Here is a 22139-nt window from a genome sequence, read left to right on the forward strand (position 1 = left end):
CAACATTACCCAAGCTTTCTTCAATCGCTGTGTGTTGTCGTTACCAAACCTGCATCAACGCCAATCGTGGACACACACGATACTGGATTTGTGAACTGACTTTTGACAAAACAACTTTCCAAGAGCGTGTGACCATATCTAGCGTTAAATCATACCGATTTCGATATTATCCTGTCAACAGTTAAACAGTGATTTAGGAAAACACCACAAATCATGTTATAATCTTTTTGCATTAAAAATGGCGTAACATCAAATAATGCACAGTTACTTTATTCCAGTAGAATATGTGTACTGTGCTCGGACATCGTCTCACCCTCATGTGAACTATGCTAGGACATCGTCTCGCCCACATATGTGTACTATGCCAGGACATCGTCTCACCCACGTGTGTGTACTTTGCTTGGACATCGTCTCAACACACGTGTACAACACTTTGCCTATTAGAACACCCTATTAACCAAATGTCCGCTGAACACCGGACACCGTCTATCCCACATGTGGACATCCTCTCACTTACACACGTGCATATCACTATGCATTTTGGACATCCGTCCAACCACATGCGTACAACATGGGAACTGACACAGGTCTATGCAACCCTAGGATACCGTCTAAATAAATTGAATTCTTTAAGTTAAAACAATTTCTTCCACTTGTGAGTACGCTACTATGCCAGTGATGACACCTTTTTAACCTCATTTCAAGGACACGCTATCAACCACATAGCAGTACAGGGCAGTGGGATAGCCTAGTGGTTAAAGCGTTCGCTTGTCACGCCAAAGACCCGGGTTCGATTCCCCACATATGTACAATGCGTGAATCCCATTTTTGGTGTTTACTGCCGTGATATTGCTGGAATAATGCTGAAAGCGGCCTAAGACTAAACCCACTCATTCACGAGGACACCCTTTTATCCACATTCTGCACAGCACGTCTCATCCACACGTGTGTTGCCTCTTTGTTCACAGTACTGCGAGATGGACGTAGTTTCTGGTGGTCAAGCTCTGGCCTGTCTCTACTTCTGTCCATTCATGGCAGTGGTGGGCGTGGTCAAACTTGCTATCCTCTTCTACTTCCACCAGGATGTCATTGCTCCCACGTGGCGCCAAGAAAGACTACATTTAGGGACCTACCTACATTAGGGATAATGTAATTACTTGTGTGCTCTAGGATTATCAGCCAAAAAGCCTCACCGACTGGGAACACATTCAAACATCGAATCACATTCAAGGCGAACCGAGATGCGAACCCATGATTGCTGGTTATTGGTGCACCTGATGGGATCCGGACGGTGAATTTCGCCTGAGATGACCGGGGAAGATTTATGCTGGATGTTCACAATTCCACATGTTCTACATGAAAATATAAACAAAAAAAACCCATCTTTTTCAAATGAAGACGAAAACATAACAACAAATCTGCCAAAAAATACATTGTGGCTTTTCCGGTGTTCAGAAATCGATTGGATCGACCCTAAATTCGGTTCAGAAACGGCGGGGGCCATTGAATTATACAGATGCACGCACAACTTATTGAAGTAAAAATACACACCTTATCCATAATATAATATTTACTGCTAAATCTGCAACCACCGCTTCGCCAAAATGGTTGTAGATTTTGAGGTGGATCGACTCTACGTATGAATTTTTCACTGGGTGGTTCGCCCAGGTATGAAGTAATATTTTTCAAGGTAACATCAGCATCTTTACATTAGTTACATGTTGGGAGTGTAAAACCTTATCACCAGAGAAATATATGATAAATATAAATAAATAAATAAATATATATATATATATATATATATATATATATTTATTTATTTCAAATAGATGACGTCATAGCAGTTTTTCCTCACACCAACCAGGCCGTGCAGGGTTTCTTTCTTTATAAAATCACGCGTTCTCAACCTTGAAAACTGGGAAATGGGCAGCAAACCGCCTTTAAGATCGAATCCATCGGCCAGACGGGCGCGGGATTCAACATCGATCGGATCCACCTCCTTCAGGATGTCAAAATCTTTAACTTCGGATCCCAGGTATCGTTGCCCGAACCTTGCTCAGAACCCTTTATCAACATTTCGGATACCGACGAAATCCGAAATTAACGTGATCTCCGGCTCATTGATAGACACAACCTGAACGAATGACCACGGTAACTCGGATCCGAACTTAATGCCAATTTGGCAAGCCCGCATGATAAGTTGCAAATAATTTTCACAGACAGATACGCAAGAACACAACGTTTGAATTCTATGATGTTTATACGGAAAACTATATAATGTGTAGTGGGATTTGTGTATGCACTTCAAAATCCAGTTCGCCGCAAGCATGTGGCTCGACCTCTTGGATCCTCAAAGCGGTGAACGTCTTAGACCTGCCAACTTCGGGCTTCCCTCCCACACAAAGCACACACACCGTGATATTATTTGAAAACTGTTCAAGGCGGCGTTAAACCCAAACACCTCATTCACTCACTTTTCAGACTTCAAATGACTGCGGTCCGTTTCAGCTGGAGCGGCATGTTACTGACGTCATTGCCTCACGTGTGGCAAACCTCCCTGATTGGCTGCAAGACGCTTTGGATTACATTGCAACACCCTCTGTCATTATCGCCGTCATTATACTCCTGCTGTGAGTTATACACATACTATTGTTTATGATAACAACCAAACATAAAGATTCGGATTAGAACTGGTCTTCAGCAACCAATGCTTGACTTAAGCAGTGATCGGTCCACTGACTTGGTTGATACATGTAATCGTATTCCAGTTGCGAGGGCGGTGGGGTAGCCTAGAGGTTAAAACTGTCGCTCGTAACGCTGAAGACCCGGGTTCGATCCCCCACATGGGTACAATGTGTGAAGCCCATTCTGGTGTCCCCTCGCCGTGATATTGCTGGAATTTTGCTTAAGGCGACGTAAAACTAAACTCACTCAATCCATTTGCGAAGATCGATCCTGATGTCAATCACTATATTGCCTGATCCAGACTTACTTACAGCCCGCCGTTTATGCTGGAATACTAAACTATAAATTAGGCGATAAACGTTAACTTTATACGGAAATCTTGGTGAATGTATAATTTTAAATTTATCGCTATTTCCATCAACCGAAATATATTCTTGAACCTTCACATCTAGTATTGGTTTTGATGATCGAATGTAAGTCTGGATTAAACATAATTCTCTTAAGCTGTAGTGACGTCATCCTAGTGTTGGTCGGTGGAGTGGGCTAGGGACAAAGCTCACTCCGAAGACCCGGATTCGATTCCCCACATGGAGACAATGCTCAATGCCCGTGTTTGGTATCCCCTGCCGTAATACTGCAAAATACTGTCGCTCGTAGGGTTCCTTAAATGGTAGAAAGCGTCTTTCCAGTGATTCCTTTAGTGAAATCAGTTGTAGCTATTCTCAGAAAAAACATAGTGTCAGGTGTTCGATGTTCATGATGTCAATCCCTCGATTATCTGGTCTGATTCACATGTCACTGACTTCGGTTGTCTCCATGCAGCCCGTGGTCTTTGTCTCGCCCTCGTCAAAGATTTTGAATCAGAAGAAGGTATCCCGATGTACTCTTTTTAATCATTCTTGTATTTTTTGCATGTGGACGGCTCATAAAAAATACAGGCCAACCGGCTCTTGTGAGAAACAAAGACAACATCGACATCACTGTTCCCGAACGTTTAACACTCAACATGTAAACATAAAACAAATACACAACCAGCAGAATATCCGAACAGGCAACACAAACAATGATGAGCGGATATGACGTGGGTAGAGCTGATGAGCACATCCTGCTCGCGGTCCATCGTACACCATCAGCCGGAATACCAAGCTGACTGACAGAACCGGGAACTCAAGTATTTAAGCCCCCGTTAATAATGAAAAATAACCCCTTTGGTATTCAAATTATAAAACCATACTTAAGCCCAGGTCTTAAATGCTGGAATTGCACATATTGAATGGAAAACACATGCAAACAATAATTATTTACTGACCTTTAATGTTTAATTCGTTTAAAAGAACACAGAACTGTAACCAAGAAGGATAAGTTTTCAAGAACTCAAAATGTTTTCTGGTTTTAAGGTCACAAGAAACTTCTATTATATCTTACAAGATCAAATTTCTTAAACGAACAACACCTTTCAAATATTAGGCCCAATTTTGGGCCCTTGGACTTAATTTCGCATGGGCTTTAATTGATAGGAAATCCCGGTACAAATGCAGACACATACTTGTATATAGAAATGGACAGCGATGGACACACGATGAGTCGACCATGTTGCCCGGGACACAGGACTGATGTGCGTTATTACCGACGCAGACCAGGGGATAATCGATTATGGACTTATATGTCATTATATGAATAACAGTAATTAATGAGACTTGATAGTGTTGCTAACAATCAATATGCAATGCGATGCTGATGATGATAAACAATGAGGATTAGTACATAATGAAGAATGTATCCCTGTTTTCATTGGCCGATATGTATTCACGTGGTAACCTGCTTATTCCTCTGTCAATATAGGTCCATATAAACAGGTATTAACTTCCTGAAAATCTTTATTTGCATACTAGCGTCATAGACATTATGGCAATAACGTAATGCTGTATTTATAGGATCGTTCTACTAAGTTCATTGGACTGGTTTATTGCATCGATGACACTGACCCTGGTGCGCCAGCAACTCACCTGGGCTAAGGCTGTCAGTAGTTTTTCTGTGGTACTTATCTCCATCCTCACCCAGAAAGAGAGTGGGCGGGCGGAATAGAAAAATCAGTAAAAAAGTTTTATTCAATGGTTGAAAAATTCATATTTAGATCACTTGGCGAGTCTTGAAAAGCATGATGTACATCGAATCGTTTTCGTTCGAAATTTAAAAAAAATACATGTAGGTAAAGAAAGATCATGCTGACCTTTTATTTTTTATGAGTGCAATCGTAAGAATATTTTTTTATCACATCAGAGTATATAATTATTTTTACACTGAGAGAAGAAAACGTTGTATTTGTTTACGTTGGAATGAAAATTCAGGGCCCGGTGGAGAAAGGTAACAGAAGAATTTCGGACAGCCTCATGAGTGTCACCAAATTCAACTCGTCCACGACCTTATTTGGACCGGGCTACGACATTTAGATGTCATGCCTTGATTCAAATGAAATACTGTTTAAGGCGTAAAACACACTCCGCTCCTTCAATACCAGACTTACGCTTGTTATGTTTCAAAATACATATCTTCCACACAACAGACCCATGAAGATTCGGTCTTCAGCAACCCATGCTTGTAAGAGGCGACTAACGGGATCGGGTGATCAGGCTCGCTGAAATGTCATCGTATCCCAGTTAGGTCTAGAAGCCAGACCCCCCAAAAGGGTGAAAACAGAGTATGAAATAAGGCCCGTCCGCCCGAGACGGGCTAGATTTCTGTCGGACGGTCTAAATATACAGCTGGCCAGCCCGATGGTCTGGTAAAAGATTAGATAACATTTTCCATAAATCTGAGTAAATTCACCATGTCTTAAAATCTATTTTTCAAACTGAGCGTTACATTTAGACTGGACAATTACTGTTTGAACATTGAACTATCGTATCGCAAGCTCAAAGCACTGTGTTGACATACTCAAACAGAGACACCTATCGATGCGCGGAGTAAATACATGTCTTAGGTTAATTGAATTTTTCTTTGTAACTATAGTATTTTCTTTGAATTGTCTGGTCTTGTTAAATCCATTTTGTCTGGATGTCTGGCTGTGTTTTTGGCTTATTTCATACACTGGTGAAAATGTGGTGCAGTTCTGGCGACCGAATGGGATGCGATTTGTCACATTTAGGAATGATTTAGCTTTGGTTAAAAGACGCTTGTCATCAGCTCCCATGACTACCGTGCAGGGGCCCTTTTAAGGTGCAACATGTCATTTCAGTATTGGTAATATTTCAACCGATAACTGGATGGTTTAATTTAATAACTCTGGTTTAGATTGACCGATTTTCATCAAAATAGTAGTTTTGGAATGCTCAGATCCTGATTTATAATTGTGGACAATAATATTATGTATATGCTCATCGCAAAAATATTTTTGTAAGGTCAATTTTAATAGAAAGTGCATTTGATGAGAAAAATATGAGGTAAATTTTGGAAAATATAGGTATTTTACCAAAAGCATGTTTTACTAATTCAGCTATATCATTTGAAGATCAAATATACGGTTAGTTGGCGCTGTATGCATAAAAAGTTGGTACTATGTCGGCATAATGTTTATTCACCAATAACAGCTCCATGCTTTACATAGCATCAACGACACCAAATATGTCGAAGATACTGTTGGACTATATTAAAATCAAACAACATAACAAAGCTCTTAAATGTATAATTCTATTATTTCAGATGTCTTTTCTTTGCTCGTGAAAGAATGATGAGTCGGTCATGTCATCATAATGCAAGCAAGATTTCCCTCATATCAATTCGTATCTATAGTTTTGAATAGTTATAGTGTATTCCCAGTTGACATTTTATCATAGGAATATTTGATGAAGATCTATTACGACAGAAACTTATTGCTTTAAATACAAATTCATTAAGTGCCTACTTTTATGGAAAACCGAAAGATATTACTTAATAATATTTATATGAACATTTTGCTTCAAATATAACGTTCATAAAAATATGCAGGCCTCGGTTTAAGTAATATCTAATGATACACACTAAAGAGTTACACATAACAAGTGGGATACGAACACATAAGCTCAGCCCACTGATAAAAAAACATGATTATTCTACACTTAAGCCCATTCTACATTTAAGGTCACAACACACGTCAGCTAAATGTGGGAGGACCGGTGAAGTTCCGTATGAACCAAGTCAGCGAGCCTGACAACCCGATTCCGTTAGTCGCCTTTTACGACAAACATTGGTCGCTGAAAAACAATTCTAACCCTGTACTGCATGGTCACTGGGTGGAGGGGGAGGTGGGGTGGGGTGGGGTGTGAAAGAGATGATGATTTTTACGGGAGGGGGAAGCAATATTGTACATGACATGCAGGGTGGGGTCACTTACTTTGTACCTAACCTATTTTTTTTTTTTATTTTATTTATTTATTTATTTTTATTTTTTTTTTATTTTTTTATATTTTTTTTGGGGGGTGGGGGTCCTTCACATTGTACATGCTTCACCTCCATAAAAAGCATCATCACCCCACTAGACATAAATTATGAACGGTGCCCTACTTCACTTGTATAAGAGTGAGTGAATAATGAGTTTGGTTTTACGCCACTTTTAGAAATATTCCAGGAACATCTCGGGGGACACCAGAAATGGGCTTCACACATTGTACCCATGTGGGGAATCGAACCCGGGTCTTCGGCGTGACAAGTGAATGCTTTAACCGCTTGGCTACCAAAACGCCCCACTAATATATGACCTCACACAATCTTCTATGACATTCGCCTGTTATTCTACTTCCCTTTCATCCGACAGACATGCCCAGAATATCAGGATTGCAGTTTTGTTTGTCAGAGAAAATTTTGCTATTTCTTGAAGCTGAAACTGGAATATGCTCAAGTAAAATAATTTTAGTGATACACAGCAAAGGTCACTAATTAATTGCTCAAAACCATAAAGAAATGCAATCAAATTCATAGCGACTACATACAGGGGGATGTGGTTTTGCGACATGCCAAAAGTCGTGTATAGCACAGACAGTTGACAACAATGTACTTGTGTTCAAGAGATTAATATTGCTTATCAATGAAAGATTCCTGCGTGGAGTTGACATCATGAAAATCAGTCGGCATTTGGTTATTGAAAGCTTTCAATATACACGGTCATACATTTCTGGTAGTTCAGGGTAAAAGCGGCATAAAACCAAACACACTCACTCACTCACTCACTCACTCAGTATTTATGAGAAGACAATGAGCACTGTACCCCGCTAAAGTTGACATTAGGAACTTCACTCTGACCGTGTGGTTATATATTCCAATTAGCGAGGTTAAAATATCACTTACCATTATTTACCACTGAATGGCAATACAGACGTTCCTTAGCTCACTGACAGTGTGTACCTTCGTCATCACTTCTGGTATTTAGAGTTATCTCCCTTGTTTCAAGAAGTTTGCTAGGATTTGCTTGACGTTTGCTTGATTTTGCTTGAAGTTTGCTAGGATTTGCTAGAAGTTTGCTAAGATTTGCTAAGGTTTGCTTGAAGTTTGCTAGGATTTGCTAGATGTTTGCTAGGATTTGCTTGATTTTTGCATGTTTTTGCTTGATTTTTGCTAGGATTGCTTGATTCTTGCTTGTTTTTGCTTGATTTTTGCTAGGATTTGCTTGATTTTCGCTTGATTTTTGCTTGAATTTGCTTGAATTTTGCATGGAATTTCCAAACGTGGGTCGTGGGATCGGGCATTTTGATTCCGTCTTCGTCTATCCAGTGTTTGGTGTCGAGCGGTGAGAGTGAGGTTTTGTTGGCCGTGATGGAGAAGATGTCGTGGGCTTTACTTTGCAACATGCTCATTTTGTGTTTGGCGATTCGGGTGGTGAAGAGGGATCGCGACGTTGTGCCGCCACCGGTGACGAATTGACGGATTTCATTTTGATGGCTTCGACGGGTCTCTTGCTCACGAAAATAGACGAGCTTGAGAGGCGATTGGAGGAGATGCGGAGCTGACGAAGAGGCAAGTCAGAGAAGTGATCATGATGATTAACAGAAATCAGCTGTGAAAGTCGAGCAGCACGAACGCGCCGTTCATGCAGCTGTACAGGAAAGGCCTGCGTTTTGTTTCGGAAAGGCCTGCGTTTTTGTTTCGCAGGGCGTGACCCTGTCGATGATCGGGTCGAGGACCACGACTTTGTCGTAGCGGGAGTCTTGAGGATACAGAATCAAAGAATAACGGTTCTGGTCGTCGACGGTGAATTCCTTGCAGCTGTAGATCCCATTGAAAACCTCGGTCAGGTTCGCTTGCCTCGTGGGAATGTGTATTTCGCTCATCTTTTCGTACAGGACGAGGCGGTAAGTTCACAGCACGTCGATGAGCAGGATGTAGCGCGCTCCCCACACCATGCTCTTGCCCTCGTATCAGACGGTGGGAAGCGTCTTCAGGTTCTCCGTCGCCGGAAGTGGTTCCTCACCCATGCCGTTGGAGCGTCTGAGCACGCATTTCGCGCTGCTCCAGCAGTGAGCGGGACTGCCGCACTTGCAGGGAGAACCCACCTCAGTGAGGTCGCACATGCTAGTGAAAAGATTTGACGCCCTCGCCATGTGCCCTTTGGAGGCGCAGTTGGGGTGCACCGGCTCGTTGGGAGTGCACAAGAACTTCGCGCCGACGATGCACAGCTGCTCCTGGTCCACCAGGTAGAGCATGTCGAGGAGCGAGCGATCTTTCACCAACCCGTTGAAGCAAAAGAGGTAGATCAACCGCATTTGCTCGGGAAACTCCGACATCAGGATGACTTGCGATTTGTAATACTCTCGAAGGACGAGGCTCTGCTCGTGGGTGATAAACAGGTGAGGATCGTGCCTCGTGGCCTTCTTGGTGAACACCGCCACCTTCTTCTTCTTCCGCGGAGACGTCTTCTCTCCTCCCATCGCTGTTCTTATTCATTGGCTCGCGATAGTTTTTTTCTATTTTTTCTTTTTTCTCGAATTGGAAACTCACCTATTGAATATTGCTTCGGAGATGGTTGATGAAAGGGTATAAAACGAAGGAAGATGGGATCATGCAGATAGATCCTGCTGGGGAAGCGCGAATTGTGCCCCAACGCCAACGCGCAGAAATACTGCTACCAACACGCGTACAGGGAAAGGCTGGGCTTCGTCAATCTCGTGTGTAAGGTGTGTGGGAAGGGCATCAAAGGCGGATACGCCCTGTGCACCGAACATGGAGGGAGAATGGTTATGATGTACCCGCATAATAAAAGGAGGATGGCATTCATGCGAGAACGCAAACGGTTGGCGGACATCCTATTAGAAATTTGAACGACCTAAAAGTATTAGAAGGTTGCTGTTGATCCATAGGATTGGAAACCATGTTGGTGAAAGAGTTGAGAGCTTTGGCCAAATCGTTGGGGGGTGAAGTTGGCGAAGGAAAGGAAAATGCCGGCTACTACCGCGTGTCGCAAGCCGATCTCCTCGACGTCCTCTTCACAGGCAAGCTCGTCCTCGAAAGAAGGAGGGTCTGTAGGATATATTAAATCAATACATCTTACATAAAAAGTAAGTTTAATCAAAAAGTCAAGATATAATTAAGACTAATATAACTCATGTTTTTCTGTCTATGTACAGTAGAAGATTTCTACGCCGATTGGGTCTAGAGTAGGACTCCCTCCCGATCACCTGACCCATGATAAACGAAAATACTCCAAAAACAACAACAAACGAAAAACCAAGACAAAAAGCACCTCTGATTTCATGTCATCTCAAATAATGTTAAGTTGACATTTTATTTGTTTGCATCATGGGATTTCTAGTGTTTGTAAATTTCGCAAAGGAAGATACATTGGATATGGATTTGTATGCAAGTACTTTGTTTATCATTATTACCTTACTTGAAAAAAACAGACACTGTGTTTATCAGTAAAAGAGGCCATTTTTATTTTAGTTTTATATGCAACCCAATCTTTTTCCGTTTTTGTTTGTTTTTTATATACAACCCAATCTTATTTTTTATTTATTTTAGTTTTATATACAACCTTATCTTATTTCGGTTTTTATTTTGTTTCATAAACAACTGAATCGTATTTCGGTTTTAACTTTAGTTGTATATACACTCCAATCGTATTTCGGTATTCTTTCATAGATTTATATACAACCCGATCTTATTTCGGTTTTGTTTTTTGGTTATAGTTTTGTATACAACCCAATCGTTTATCGGTTTTGTTTGTTTTTCATAGTTTTATATACAACCCAATCGTATTTCGGTTTTGTTTTTTTTTTCATAGTTTTATATACAACTCAATATTTCGGTTTTTTGTTTTTTATAGTTTTATATACAACCCAATCGTTTTTCGGTTTTATTTTAGTTTTTTCATAGTATTTTTTTGTTTTACATACAACCCAATCGTATTTCGTTTTTTTGGTTATAGTTTTATATACAACCAAATCTTATTTCGGTTTTATTATTTTAGTTTTATATACAACCCAATCATTTTCCATTTTTGTTTTGTTTTTATATACAACCCAGTCTGATTCCGTTTTGGTTAAAGACTTCCGCCCGTATCCCCCCTTAAAATTCATTCTAGTCAACTCATATCACCTGGATATATATGCCTCATCTGATACATGTTTCTTTAGTCGTATCTGAACATACTGCATCTTCTAAACACTCAAAGAAGTATTTCCTCACCCTAGACATGTAGGGGATACGGGCGGAGTGAGCGAGTGAGTTTAGTTTTACGCTGCACTCAGCAATATTCCAGCTGTATGGAGGCGGTCTGTAAATAATCGAGTCTGGACCAGACAATCCAGTGATCAATGCATGAGCATCGATCTGCGCAATTGGGAACCGATGACATGTGTCAACCAAGTCAGCGAGCCTGACCACGCGATCCCGTTAGTCGCCTCTTACGACAAGCATAGTCGCCTTTTGTGGCAGGCATGGGTCGTCAAATTAAAGGTGTATGTGAAAGAAGTTTTTAGAATAATAACTAGAAACTAGGGCCGTGCAATATTATCGGTAAACCGGTATATACTGGTACAGTATCTCGCGATACGATTATTGCGATATGGTTCAGAATCTGCAATATATTGGGTCATCCAGAATTAGCCCCCTTTGTATTATCTGCCCTTGATAACTTCTTGTTGTGAATAACACGACGTTTCGGAGTGTATGCTTGCTCCTTCGCCGAGTCAAAGTAGCGAGCATACACTCCGTCGTGCTATTCACAATAAAGAAGGTGGCATCCATAAATCTTGCTTTTTTGTGCATTCGACTTCTAAATGCCCTTAAAAGATTTGACCAATGTTTTATTTGGACGTAATAGTAGAGCCTCTGGTTTTGAGTGACCATTTTGTTTGTTTTATAATGGGACATATGTTATCAATTTATAATAAAGGCCAAAGTCTTATAAATTTTGTAGGACTGTATTATGATATTCTAGTCAAGGATCTTACTTATTAGATGTCACATGATATTTTAAGCTCAAACAGTTCACCTAAATCATGGTTTTTTCTTCTCATTTTGCAATAGCTCATGTTAACACATTTTAATAATTAAGACAACACCTGTGGCTGAAATGGAACCGTCCTAATTAGTGTTCCCGGCTGAGTAGACCTAGCCTGTATAATTGATAAGTAAATGATATGAACTGTACAAGGGAGATTAACTTAAAGATGCATGATCTTTCATTTGAAAATCTAACAAGATGAAAGGGGTCAACTGTAGATGAAAGGGGTCAACTGTTTTGATACTGTAAAGTATGTGTAAACTCAAATCTTTGAACGGCACTTAGAAGTGGAGTAAAGAAGTTGACATCCATAAATCTTGCCTTTCTTATGTGCAAACTGTTGTAATAATCTTTTTACATTCTTTTGTTTAATGTCGGATATTCGTTCATTATGGCTAGACTTCGAAAGGGTATACCTCAAGTTCTTGACGGGTATCTGTACAACAGAAACAAAGTGAAGCACACACAACTTTTGTATCAGGCTTACAGATAAATGCAATGCGGAATGTATGTGATCAGTGGTTACGTCCTTGATAAATGCTGATGTCAATTCAAATATAGTTTGTGCAAGTGCAGTGCTTCATATAACATCTAATTGATTCTACCGGACTAATCCATTATAAGAAATAGGTATCAGTTTGAGGATTAATTGTGCACTGAACCAGAAATGTTGTTTTAAGCTGTCTAAGTTTTGGGAAGTTACTATTTTGTTCATGATTGGTGACACGGGATGCTCAGCTTCTCGCGAACCCCATGCTAGTGTCACTATTTGAAAGATTCACGGTGATGTTGCTGAATGTAGCCTGAAACTCGCATGGTCAATTGTACAATCGGGTGTTTCTATTCACCAAGTTAGTATAGATGCCGTGAGGAAGATAAATACGTTTTTCACTGGGAACATGTACCCTCGATGTTTAGGAGACCACTGTTCCAGTCTGGACGCCGTTAAGCAACAGTGTAATTCGAGACTTTCTATCGTTTCAGGTTTCTTCGAAGCTGGGGCCACGGCAGGCTTGCTCAACTTGAAGGGTCTATACACCGCTTTAAAAAGGGTAATTGTTCTGTCGCATGTAAGAAGTCTGTATTTAAGCGGGTAAGCGACTTACAGGATGGGGTAGACAGGCTCGCTGATTTGGGAACCGATGACGTGTCAACCAAGCAGTGAAAGTAAAATAGGTAACTGTCAACACGGAATTAAAAGCACGTAAATAGTCAAAGTTGAGGCAAGAATTTATTGTATGTGGTTTCAGCGGGGATGAGAATTGGACAGATTTCTCAAGACTCGTCTGTCAGTGGTGCCAAAGGATCTGCGAAACCTCTGGAATGAAAAATATTCTTTGGATCAAATCGAAACAGTACACACGGTCAAGCATCTACAAATGTGCTTTTCAGATGTAAATAAAGCGTACTCTCCATACGTCTCATATCTTTTCTGTAATATATCTGTTAAGTCTCAGTGTACAGAATTTATTTAGAACAGACAACTGTCAACATCTAGTCCCGATGTTGTAATATGTTCGCCTTGTGGAATAAACACTATTCAACTGAAAAGTAAGTTACACGGTTTTCATACTAGGATGTACCACAAGCAGAAATAGGCTCTTCAATACAAAGGAAACCTGAATTCTTTAAGCAAAATTATTGGACATGCTGTTTGTTTTATATTGTATCCCCCCCCAAAAAAAATTGTTTTAATTTTTCTATGACAACATCTACCGATTCAGTGTGATCTTTACTCACTTTCTAGTTTTTGTCCGGACGAACATCACTCACTTCTGAAGCCACCTTCTCTGTGGCGGAAAGACAAACGGAATTCCTGCAAAATACACATGAAAGAATCAATCCGTTAGATGTCTAAATAAAACAAAGTTGTATTAATTTCTAACTGAAAGAAATTTATCTTTATTTTCAATGGTCTCTTAACAGATTTAATACAAGCTATTTTTATGATAGAAACTTCATTTATCGATGTCAGCCATGCCCTCACCCATTAATTATACGTTTTATTATCTAAATACCCTAAATGACAATACACGTTCAAAGGAATCTTCCTGTCTCAACAGTGCAGCATGCTGTTGTCATTTATCTGATTGTGAAGTCATTTATCTCTAAAACGACCTTTCCGACGATGGTGGTGTCACGGGGTTCACAAACCCTTCTACTGAAAGCCTGAACTTCCCTCTTGAAGGTTGGACAATACACCTATAAAACACTTCAGTAAACAAGACAAGTGTGGATAAAAGTAATAATGTTGGCATAACTGTAAATTGAGTCAAGAAAATATGCAAAGTCACCTTCGACTGCACTCTAAGGAACTGTTACTTAGCTCAACATGGTTACACATACACGGCGCACACAAATTAACAGGGACAACAGGTGATCACTGCTAGAGTGAGACAGTTACTAAAGAGATTATAAAAGGTATACCCAAGACGGTGTCCTCCCAAAAGTTAAAACAAAGGTTAGGGTTGTTCACTACAGAGGTTCACTACGCTGTTACCTTCGTTAATTAATGGACTAGTCCAAAGTACTAAGCCAAACAATGTTAGGAAGGAAGTAACTCCATTACGTTAATGAAAACTCTTGAAATAACCAAACATAACCAAATCCATATGAAAACAAATTACGCACAGATGAACCACAATTATCGTAATTACATTAGCATATCATAAGCTTTTTGGGAAATTCTTTGTTGATGCATATTTACAAGTTTAAGCCGGTAGTTTATGAAATGCCGTTGTGCATGTATGTATATACATTGGGTAACGATTACACAATGCCATTTAGAAAGTGGTCAAATGCAACATGTTATATTTGGGATTACACTTTCTTGGCTAAGTACAAATTCTGTTACTTTTTGGGGTTGAGGCCCCCTTTTGTGGAAGTCGCGGTGGCTGAGCGGGTTAGGCGGCTGACTGTGCTGGCGATTTGCTGCCTGACTGAGGGTGTACTTACAAGATGAAAAGGGAATCCCTAGATATCTATATGAATCAACCGTTCACCTTTATAAAACCATTGCTCGCTAAGTGTCCACCTCTTCTAAAAACAACAATTTGAGTTTTCTCTAGATTAACTGTCAACATTAGTATTCTCATCAAGGTATTTTTATACAAATATGAAAACCATCTCGTAAGTGTATGGGACAGGTTCATTATATCAGTGGGTAAGACTAGGTTGTAATCACAGTCACGCCTGATTAATTTGTCTGACAAGTGAGATGTATGACTTTTGGGAATTCTAACTTTTGGGAGCAACCCCCCAAGAACACTGTGCCAACTGATGAGCCTATGTACGTTACGGCCTTATATAACCTTCGAGCTGACCTGAGAGAAGGCCGGTACCCAGGTGGGGTGCTTAATTAGAAAAGGGCCAAGGGTTGTGTTTGTTCTACAGCTTTTAAACGACTCCAATACAAAAACGAAGACTTCTAGTTAAAAGCTAAAAACTTCCAGAAAGGGCGTAACCTACGCTACAAGAGCATATATGTACTTGTGACATGAATAGTTAAGATAATGCCAAAATAAGACCAGAATAATCTGTATTGGGACAGAAAAACATATCCCGTAAACAATGCTAAAGTACATATATACCCAGAAAGAGCAAATGATGATGGAATAAGAGAATTACATAAGTCGGGAAAGCACGCGAACAGCATGACAGTGGGATAATTTAAGGCCTAGTTGGCCATTTCTATTTCCATGAGTATTTTAGACCAATGTTAAAACGGAAGTAACTTCACATCAGCAACTCGACTGAAAGCAGCAGCAGGGTATGGGCCCTATGGGGCTGTGTGTCGTATGACTGCTAACTTCAGCTTGTCACTAAGAGTGAGTGATTTTAGTTTTACGCGTCACTCAGCAATATTCCAGCTATATGGCAGCGGTCTGTAAATAATCGAGTCTGGACCATACAATCCAGTGATCAACATCATGAACATTGATCTGCGCAATTGGAAACCGATGACATGTGTCAACCAAGTCAGCGAGCCTGACCACCCGATCCCGTTAGTCGCCTCTTACAAGCATAGTCGCCTTTTGTGGCAAGCATGGGTTGCTGAAGACCTATTCACAGTGAGAGGAAATCTGAATGGCCAAAGATACCAAAAGCAAATCTTCAAGAGGCATTTTATGGATGACAACGCTGGGCCACATCGCGCACGCGCAGTCATTGATTTCGTGCTTAAAGGAGCCATTACCCATCTTCCATGGCCAGCCAGAAGCCCTGATTTGAACCAAGCGTACGTTTGGGGCGTCAGAGATCCGCCAGTTCAGAATATTGATGAATTAAAGCGTACATTGCACCAAGAATGGAACAGATTACCCCAACATTTGATTCACATTCTCGTGCACTCAACGGTGACGAGGGTTCAAAACGTCCTACAGATGGGCGGAGGTTACACAAGATACTGACCGTCCGCTGTTTCTGAAACTAGAGACTATTTGTGGATTGGGTGTATCAATTATGACTATGCATCGTGTTAACCGTTTGGGGTGACCATACTTTTAACCCATGTTTAATCAAATACCATTCAGATTCTTTATTGTTGGCTTTTGCGTTAAAGAAAAGTCTTTAGCTACAAAATTTCCTGTGAAGACGCACGATACATAAACTGATTAAATATAGCTTTAAATATTTTCCCATCTGTATATATTGCTCATACCAAATGTCACTCCTTCCATAATACACACCTAGTACCGTCCCCTTGATCGCTCTCCTCCAAACCTTAGCGGCTGCTATCACGGGTTCACAAACACTTCTAAGGTAAACCGGAACTTCCAGCTGGAAGGTGGAAAATACACCAATAGAACACTACAGAAACCAAGACAAGTGTGGGTAAAAATAGTAACGAGTTTATTTACAGTTATGACAACCAGAGTCAAGAAAATATGCAAGGTCACCTTCGAATGAACTGTCAATTAGCTCGAAACAATCACTCAGACATAACCACTGACTCCCATACTCAATATAACACACAGGGCTCACACAAAGCCAATTGACGAAGCTCAAAGTTGACCTAACAGGGACAACAGATGATTACTGCTGGAGTGAGAAATAGTCGCTTAGAGAAACAGGGTAATACGCAAGTAAAGTTCTACACTAACTTACTATGCAACTTTTATAAATGGGGTAGATGGGTAGGTTAACTAAAGGAACAGGAAGTTAAGTAGCGTAAGTGACTATGTGACCAATTCACCAGATGACTACAAAAAGTAAGAACTGTCTCACCCAAATGTCATCCACGTTCTGGTGGAATTGTCTTGTGGTTACCTTCAGCTGGTTACCCCTAAACGGGGAGGAGTGAGTAAGCGAGTATGGTTTTACGCCGCTTTTAGCAATATCACAGCGGGGGACACCAGAAGTGGGCTTCACATATTGTACCCCTGTGGGGAATTGAACCCTGGTCTTCGGCGTGACGAGCCAACACTTTAACCACTAGGCTACCCCACCTCTCCTAAACGGGAGGAGGGGAGCTACAAGAGCATATAAAGAGCGTAACTTACGCTACCAGAGCATATAAGTACTTGTGACATGAAGTAATACATTATTAAATGATAAAAGGGGCAAAATACGGCCATAATAAGCTGCTTTGGGACAGAAAAAAAACATATCCCGTAAACAATGCTAGAATGGTGAAGTAGAATATATACCCAGAAAGAACCAAGTTAGCTCTACAAAAACTGTACAAATGACCATGGAATAGGACAATTACACAAGTGATAATAAGTCGGGGAAAAGAGCACGCGACCAGCCTGACACAGCCACGGTCAAACTAAAAGGGGTTTCTATCGGTGGCACAGACCGCCTGATTATCCGGTCAGTATTTCCTTCCTAAATGTCTCCAACGCTCTGCAACAACTGCACCTGTTTTACGTGTAATAACTTTTAATCTGGTCCAAGTTCTTTTTCCTCTCCTATACTCATCTCGCATAAAGACTGATACATTCTTGAAGAGCGAGTTTAGTTTTACGCCGCATTTAGCAATATTCCAGCAATAGCACGGCAGGGTACACCAAAAATGGGCTTCACACATAGTACCGTTGTGGGGAATCTAACCCGAGTCATCGAGGCGACGAGCGAACGCTTCCAGCAGTAGGCTACCCCACCGCCCCTTCTTGAGGAGAAAGACGCTGTATAAATTTACTTCTTTATTGCAGTCGCTGCGACGTTTCGTAGAAGATGGTAAGACGCGAGTGATAATGACGTTACAGGTAAACGTCGCATCTATAGCAATACAGTTGTCAATCATAAAACGTGTTCCTCCTCGTCACACCAGTTTCTAAATGCCTAATGAAGTGGTATAATAGCCATACCCTCACAGTCAAATCTCTGATCAAGCGTAACACTCTTCTGAACATCAATGGCTAGCTGAATCTCGCACTGCATCGACGACTTTTGAATTCTGAACCTAATGATAAACATTTTCATGTTATTCTGTACTAAGCCTTATTCTATACCTTATCAAACCACAACTCAGCTCGTAAACTACATTTAGCAAACTTACAATCCAAGGAAGCAGCTGTCACCAAGCTCCCAGCCACGGGGAAACTTACCTGGCTACAACCACCAAGTTACTAAAATAACTTATCTCAAATGCGTACGTCGATGTCATGGCAATCACTTGAATATCTGATCCAGACTATTTACAGATTACCGTCAAAACGCATGAAAATTGCTTGGTGCAGCGTTTAAAAAAATCTTATCGACAGTACAACTCTTCCGTGGAATCATTAAATAATTCTCACTCCTGCAACTCACATGTCAACACTCACGAGATAATTCACGCTAAATTCACGTAATTCTCATTTGACACAGGAACAGACATCCGACATCTTATCCAGCGGATACCTCTGTAAACTGGATACACTCATTGCCATGTCTCATTCACCGACTCAAGGGTGACAGTAAGTTAACATGCTACTTCATCGCAAACACCTATAACCAAACCAAAACGGTCTACTCACGTCAGCTACTAGTATATCTTCGCCTTGCAATACCACGACTTCCTCAACTCCGAGGATTACCTCGAGGTGTGAAAAATGGCCACATGAATAACGCACATGCTCGTTCTCACTCACATCGGCGTGTTCAACTCGTGTCTTTTCGGAGCAACCGAATAGACTTGGCTGCGGAAAGGGACGAGTGGTGAAGAATGGCACGTGCCGACCAGCATTCACGTGCAAGGTACGTGCGCGCGACACGTTCCCAACCAACCGCCTGCGTTCTTGCGATCTTTTCAATCACATGTATGACCACTTTAAATCAGCTTGTAGGAATTCCGAGAAAGAAATAAGGGAGTGAGTGAGTTTAGTTTTACGCCACTTTTAGCAATATTCCAGCATTATCACGGCGGGGGACACCAGAAATGGGTTTCACACATTGTACCCATGTGGGGAATCGAACCCGGGTCTTCGGCGTGACGCTACTAGGCTAGGCTTAACCACTAGGCTACCCTACCGCCCCAGTAAGAAATTAGATCCCCAGCAATCTCTACTTGTCGTAAGACTAAGCTCAATCAGCTACATGAGTGAGTGAGTGAGTTAAAATTTAACTTCTTGCAATATTTCAGCTATATTGAGTGAGTTTAGTTTTACGCCGCACTCAGCAATATTCCAGCTATATTGCTGCGGTCTCTAAATAATCGAGACTGGACCAGACAATCCAGTGATCAACAGCATGAGCATCGATCTGCGCAATTGGGAACCGATGACATGTGTCAAGCAAGTCAGCGAGCCTAACCACCCCATCCCGTTAGTCGCCTCTTACGACAAGCATGGGTTACTGAAGATCAACTCTAACCAGGACCTTCACAGGTATTCAGCTATATAGCGACGAGAAAGGTTTTACATACAAAATAAATACAAGTTGTTACAAATCCGCTCGTAGGGCTTTAAAATAACTAGAGTACATGGAACGGGTGCAGACTTTTGTGAAATGGGGGTGCACAGTTCATTTTCACACTATTTCACGAGAGTTTCATGCCCCCGCCACCTTTCAGGAGGGGCTGCTAACCCCACCGCCACCACTCTTTTCTTGCTGAGGGCGGCGTTAAAAAATACACTTGGAGATACATGCCATGTCTGGATTTGAGTGTCCTTACCGAAAATACTATTCACACTTTTCTTAGGATCATATTATGGATTTAACAGAAAACTATGATGTGGAGTCAAATTTGGTTTTAATATCTAAGATTATGACAGACAGACATTTTATTCAGTAACAGGCCTATAAGATTATTGTAAGCATGAATCCTATGTTTCAGTAAGTCATTTCATCTTGTGGAACCCATACCTGCTATTGACAGGTGTTGTGTACTTGTCAATGACCCGTTCCATGATTTGCAAAATGGCTGACTGGTGCCATAAAAACCATTGTTATGGTTACTCATGTCTCGAGTGCCTAAGGTTAGATTAGAGAAACTGTTTGCCTAAAGACAGGTTACCATATTATTTTTTTATCCAGTTTTAAATGGATACAATTTCAAAATATAAATCTACGTTTAAGTAAGGCTGTGAATTTTGGTGATCCTTAGCAAAGTGTGAGTAGTATATATTGTTATATTGTGTCAGTTTCAAGTTATATTCACTACCTGCACATTCTACACCCAACCAGGCATTGTGACCTTAAAACGTGATAGCATTTCAGTGCAGTGTGGTCTTAGAACTAAACAGTGGATCAGTCCATCATTTCTATTGATCATGGTTGGTTGATTGGTTGGTTGTTTAACGCCGCAATGTTCCAGCTATTTGGCGGCGGTCTGTAATGGATTTACAACATCTTTATTTCTGGTGATTTACAACACAAGGTTTCTAGGCTACTGTTTGCCGTTTCATCAGGTGTCTGGTCGAGATTTGATTATTTACAGACCGCCGCCATACAGCTGGAATATTGTTAAGTGCAGCGTTATGAAGTGAGTGAGTGAGTATGGTTTTACGCCGCTTTTAGCAATATCCCAGCAATATAACGGCGGGGAAAACCAGAAATGGGCTTCACACATTGTACCCATGTCGGGAATCGAACCCGGGTCTTCGGCGTGACCAAAGGGGCAAGAAGTAGCCCAGAAACGCTGTGTTGTAAATAATAAAGACGCTGTTAATCAATACTATACGTTGTTATGTAACCTTCTAACTTCTAAATGTCCATCAAGCATCTGGGTCTGGAAGGCGTTTCGTGGTTATATATGGGGCGGTGGGGTAGCCTAGTGGTTAAAGCGTTGGCTCGTCACGCCGAAGACCCGGGTTCGAATCCCCACATGGGTACAATGTGTGAAGCCCATTTCTGGTGTCCCCCGCCGTGATGTTGCTGGAATATTGCTAAAAGCGGTGTAAAAACCAAACTCAGTCAGTCAGTCAGTCGTGGTTATATACAAAATGAACTTGTTCTTTGGTGTGTCTTTTGTGCAAACCTATTACTTTATTTACATCATATTTCTGAATAGAAATGATTTAATGATACGTGGCAATTTAACAGCGAGTAAATGTATAAATGTTGGTTTACTAATAATCGGAAACGGTGCATGTTACATTTGAAGAACAACTTTAACAAATTAAATAACTTGGCCTTCATTGTTCATCCCTAATGTCCACTTCGTCATCGGTAACTGATCCGGTTGTCAATACTCACCTAATGCATCCTACATTACCAGACACTTTTCATATAACGTATTAGCAAATAACCTTGTAAATAACCTCGTCTTTACCAAGTAAATAACCCTGTCTGAAACAAGTAAATAGCCTTGTCTGGACCAAGTAAATAACCCTATCTGAACAAAGTAAATAACTTTGTCTGAACCAAGTAAATAACCTTGTCTGGACCAAGTACATAACCTTGTCTGGACCAAGTAAATAACCTTGTCTGGACCAAGTAAATAACCTTGTCTGAACCAAGTAATAACCTTGTCTGGACCAAGTAAATAACCTTGTCTGAACCAAGTAAATAACCTTGTCTGGACCAAGTACATAACCTTGTCTGGACCAAGTAAATA

General features: G+C 40.8%; 1 long non-coding RNA gene across 1 annotated transcript; it reads right to left on the minus strand.

Moving 5' to 3' along the window:
• Positions 1 to 13375: 13375 nt before the first annotated feature.
• LOC124279672 lies at positions 13376 to 19345 on the minus strand. The gene is made up of 4 exons (XR_006899440.1): positions 19120 to 19345; positions 16846 to 16936; positions 13898 to 13973; positions 13376 to 13475 (listed from the first exon to the last, which is right to left on the minus strand). It is a non-coding gene; the product is annotated as an uncharacterized LOC124279672 (long non-coding RNA).
• Between the last annotated feature and the right edge of the window lie 2794 nt (positions 19346 to 22139).

The sequence above is a fragment of the Haliotis rubra genome, unplaced genomic scaffold (genome assembly GCF_003918875.1).
Source record: "Haliotis rubra isolate DU_JTF1 unplaced genomic scaffold, ASM391887v1 Scf254, whole genome shotgun sequence".
Lineage (NCBI taxonomy): Eukaryota > Metazoa > Mollusca > Gastropoda > Lepetellida > Haliotidae > Haliotis > Haliotis rubra.